General features: G+C 42.3%; 1 long non-coding RNA gene across 1 annotated transcript; it reads left to right on the forward strand.

The window, feature by feature from the left end:
• The first annotated feature begins 2,044 nt into the window (after window positions 1–2,044).
• On the forward strand, window positions 2,045–5,009 carry LOC135406774 (uncharacterized). Its single transcript, XR_010426473.1, has 2 exons — window positions 2,045–2,415; window positions 3,864–5,009. It is a non-coding gene; the product is annotated as an uncharacterized LOC135406774 (long non-coding RNA).
• The last annotated feature ends 273 nt before the right edge of the window (window positions 5,010–5,282 follow it).

Raw genomic sequence — 5,282 nt, forward strand, 5'->3', positions numbered from 1 at the left:
TTGATGGTGTCCCATCTGTGCTTCCTCTGTAGTGTTTGAGGGGGCACCTGTGTAAATTGCTATTTTTTTTAACTAACTCACTGCATAAAAAGCATCATGCATTGCCTGTTATAATTTTTATATGCTTCAGAATATCCTTTTTTTTTTTTTTTTTTTGAGGTAATGTTGAGTCTTGAGTTTTCCTCCACTCACAAATTCTGAAAACAGATGTCAAGGTACTTCTACTTTCAGTCACTGAAAATCCAGCAAATTTGAAGAAATTAAACTTTTGTTCCTGACTCATGGATAGCAAAATTCCTTTACTTTCTATACTATTTCCAGTTTAATGTATTATTTGGTGTATATTTTTTAATTTATAAATCAATAGATCAATATTGATTTGTTGATCTATCTACCAGTCAAACCAGCCAGATTTGCTGTTGATGATATCTTTGCTGTGTTCAGTTACTTGATTCACTGTTTTTTTATGAAGGTCTGAATACGTTTTTGGGGAGTTGTTTTCTTTTGTTTCCTCTTTCTCCAGGAAAAACAAAGAGAAAAAACCCAAACTTTTTTAATGTTTTAATTTTCAGAGTGTTAGAACCTAGTCTAAAATCTTTATATCTTTTTTGCTGCTGAGAAATAACGTTTACCTCAATGTTACAGTCTTTAATTTCAATTTATAGTAAAATTATCTGTTTGGATTACTTGTAGATTTAGCTAGAGATATTTTCATCATCCTAAGAGGCAGTGACCTAAACTTGCTGATTCAGTGCCTGGACTCAGTAGTCATGGGACTTCAGAAGAAGACTGGAAAAATACAAAAGTCTGAGCAAGTTGTTTTAGTTTGAACAAGGCTGCATGCATTTTTGATATTAAGTAGAAGTATATCCTGTCCATAAAAAGGAATGCTTAATCTTATTCTGACCTACATTATTGTTCAAGTTTGAATTTCAATTTATGTTTTCCAGCATTATTTGGTTTTCTTTCTTCCAGGAGAATTGTAGAGGAGATTTAGAGTCTTTTTGTTAGTTTCCCTTTTGCCTGCCAGGATAGGTTATGGAGTGAAAGGGCCTTCATTGCAGTAAAAACAATACAGTGTGTATGGCTGTGGTCTTTGATTTGTATTATCAAAGGTTAGAAGTACAGATGTATGTTTTACCATCACAGGGCAGAATTTTTCTACACTGAAACTTGCTTGACTACTATTTGTCAAGCTTCACAAAAATACTTTTGTAGAGTTCATTGGGTGGTAAATAAGCAAAAGTAACTCATGAAAAAGGGAACACTCAACTACTTCAAGCTTAAAATCCAGGACATGTCCATATGATACAAGAACTGTTGTGTCACAGCATTATTCTCTAAGCACAACTAAGTATGATCACTACAAGTACTTAACACTTTCCATACCCTTTCTGTCATGAAGTGATCTGTGCAAACTTCAAGCTGCTACAAAACCAAAAATGGCAAACATGCACTGAGCAAGTGCTAACAGTGCCTGTGAAACTCCAGTTAAAACTGTGTACTCAAATGCTCCTAGATATGAGCAGATTTAGATAAGGTTGTGCTTATGCAGAGTCAGATGAAGCTAGCCAATGTAGTCAGGTAATATGACAATATTCTATTGCCACAGGTAGGCAATCAAAGTAGATACCTTTTTTTACCCTTTAGATTATGTTTGCTTGCTTTCATTTAAAACATTTTGCAAATGTGTGTTCAGCATTGAGCATCTCTGGCTATTCTTTGATGTCTTTTCAACAAGTATTTACAACCCTTATTACCCACTTGTGGAGGAGCAAGGATCAGAATGGGAATGATTTCAGGAATGGAAAAAGATATACAGTGGTTGAAATGACTTTATTATATGGACTTTACAGTTCTTATGTGTTTACAAACATCTACATTGTATGATTTCCCCTACAGTTGTAATACCCAGGCATGTCCAGGCATGCCACAAGTTGTCTGCTCCCTGCTTCCCTGTTCCTCCCTCTGATTGGCTGAGAAGGCTGCAGAGAGGAGAGAGCTACCATTCGTCCTTTCCTTCCCCGGTTCCTTTCCCGTTCCTCCCTCTTTGCCTGAGTCCCTATCCCTATTCATTTCCCTGTCTGTCTGTCTCATGCTCCACCCCATTTTCTGGTGCATTCCACGCCAGAGCTGATCAAACCCTTGTGCACCCCCATTAAACTAGCATTGCAACCTCAAACCTCGTTGGACCCCTTTGTGCAGTGCCGCGATCCTTCACCCCTCTCCCACAGAGTATGGCATATGGTGTCCAGCGTGGGGCTTGAGGTCTGAGTCTCTCTTATATTAAGAGAAACTCCCTTGCTACCAGAAGGACTCAGGCAACACCTCGAGAGGTGCCTGCTCCACCAGTCATCCCAAGCCGAACAGCAGACGGCGGATCACTGGATCAGCACCGGACTTCACACTGGAAAGGTGAGTGGCTCTGGGACACCCCTAATCCCTCCCCGGACCCCAGTCCCTGCAACAGAAAAATTTTAATGCCAACTGCAGACTACCAGAAGTTACAGTAATGCCACAATGGGCCTCTGGCTGTCTACCTCTCAAAAATTTGTATACCGAAAGCCTAAAGACTTTATTTTGGAAAACGGACACCCCTTAGACCAAAAATCTGCCAAAACCCTCACTAAATGGCTCGAAAACGGAGGAGAAACAGTCCCTGACAGCACATCTGTAAAAGTCTGGGAAAAAATTGGATATAATATTTGGAAAGCGAAAGAGAGGGGCGACAAAATTGCTACTGAAGAATTGATAGCTTGGAGATTGGTTCTAATGGTGCTACAGCATCAGATGGCGAGTTCCAATGAAAATCTCCCAGAATTACCACAAAAATCTAAAAAATCCTACTCAAAATCCCCGGAAAAAGACAAGCCCCGAAAAATCTGGCACGGTGGGAGGGAGAGAGACGGCGCAGGGGCCACGCAGTCTTTGCAACATGGCGACAGTGGAGGCGGAGGACGATCGTGCGCGCGTGAGACCGAGGCACGTGAAGGCCGAACGCGGGAACGCACACTGTGTGGAAAAGCAGCGTGCAAAAATTTTGCGTGTGTCCCGTCAGCTCCACCCCCTAGCCCGTCTCCGTGCCCACCCTGCTACACCACCAACACGCCCATGACCCTCTACCGGAATGCCCTCTCCCTCCAGTGCCACCTCTACCCCAATGCCATCACCTTTCCACGGTAGATGGAAACTAAGGGGCAGGGCCAGGGCCTCTTCTGACAATAACATCTGGGAAGATGGCTGTGCCCATGAGGCTTTTGTTACCGAAGCCTCCAGCAGCTGCCGGACAGCAAAACCACCACTGCCCTACAACAACATTTGAAAGGCTTTTAGGATAGAAGCTGCTCAGGCTCATGATGCCAAGTTTTTAAAAGCTTTGCCCGTATACCTGGAGGAAGGACGCTCTCCGGAGTGGAAGCCTATTTTGTACCCTTTGCTAAAGGACGTTAAAAAGCAATTGTGGAATATGGTCTCGGAGCACACTTTACTGTAGGACTGCTCGAATCATTTTTCCTGGCTTATCATTTAATACCCTATGATATCAGAGTGGTGCTTAATGGACTGCTATCTACAGTACAAGTGTCCGTTTTTGAAGCAGAATGGAAACGGTTCATAATTAAGTTTGTTAATGAAAAGATGGAAAGGTAAGGCATTCCAGTTAGCAGTGCTATTGACATGCTATATGGAGAAGGCATTTATGCCAGGCAGCAAGACTGAGTTTGTATAGACTTAAAGCATTTGGATGCTACAAAAGACCTAGCAGTTGAAGCTCTTAAAAAGGTGGCTGATGCTTATGTGCAAATGACTTCATTCACGTTAATTAATCAGGGCCCGAATGAACCCTTTGTCAATTTTATCACCAGGTTAAAGGAGGCTATAGCACGCCAAGTCCAACAGAAGGAAAGCCAGGACATTCTGTTTAACAAGCTTGTAATTGCAAAAGCTAATGAAAACTGCCAGCAAGCCTTAAAAATGCTAAAAGAACCCAGCTTGCTGGAGATGATTGAAGCTTGTAAAAATGTGGGATCAGTATCTCACAACGCTAAACTGATTGTGGAAGCTTTAACTGGACTACAGCAATGTTTCAACTGTGGCCAGAAGGGGCACTTGAATAAACACTGCCCTAAACTAAACACCAAACCTGAGCTTCCAAAGACACTGTGCCAGCAATGTGGAAAAGGGAGACATTGGACTAGAGATTGCAGATCCATCACTGATATCCATGGGGAACTGCTGCCACCAAAAAAGTCACCTGATTTAAAAAGAAAAGTGACTTTTAATTCACTGCCAGACCTCAGACAGTGCAACTGTGAGCTGTAAGGAAACAGGGGGGCGAGCGCCCAGGGCGGCGCTATGACACAAACACCCCCTCAGCTGCGTTCCATCCTTCGCAGCCCGTCCTTTCAGCAAGTGCCAGCAAACCACAGCATTTAGAATGGATTATGTTAAGCCTACCATTCCCTGCAGTTCAACTTAAATATGATGAACAAATTATGCAAGTTACACTCACAAATATCTGCGACCCTGACCCTGAGTTGGACACCGAAGAAACCTAACTGGTCATCTCACAGTTAGCAGCATGCGAGAGAAGAATTACAGTACTACCCACATTGCTGACTGGACTTAACGAACATAACATTTTTATTTGCATTTTTGTCTCCCTTCCACCTATAGAAGTCAACTGTTTTCCAGTGGCAAAGATGATGTGCTTACTGACAAATGCACGCATCCTTTTCCCCTCATCACGTGGGGGAAAGGACACGCCTGTGTTTCCACAGGCCCAAAGTGGGTTTCAGCAAAAAGAGTCAAGATCTACCAGGATCCACCATGTGCTACACCTGTGCCTACCTCCTCATCATCCTCCTCGACATAGGAATCGAGCAAAGAACATTGGAAACTGCAGCTGGGCTTCCAAACTGGGCTTATGCCAATTCAGAGAACATCTGGGTAAAATTAGCTCAGGAGACAGGAAATAAAGCCATCTGTCTGTCCCTGTTGAACATTAATAACCTGTTTTAGACATGTTTAATTGGAATATCTACAAATGAAGGTTCAAAGGTACACTTTGAATCCCCCTCATATGGAACTGAGGAGCCGATGGAAATTGAAATTATGGGATCAATAATTACAAACTGTTGTTTTCTCTTTACAACAAGGACCACTGTAAAAGCTCACAGCCACAAAGTAATTCCCTATAAAGAGATCTATCAAAACACTTCCCTTTGGTGCAACAACACCATGCCCCAAAAATTAATCACTGAGATTGTCAAAACCAATGGTGT

Source organism: Pseudopipra pipra, chromosome Z (genome assembly GCF_036250125.1).
Source record: "Pseudopipra pipra isolate bDixPip1 chromosome Z, bDixPip1.hap1, whole genome shotgun sequence".
Classification (NCBI taxonomy): Eukaryota; Metazoa; Chordata; class Aves; order Passeriformes; family Pipridae; genus Pseudopipra; species Pseudopipra pipra.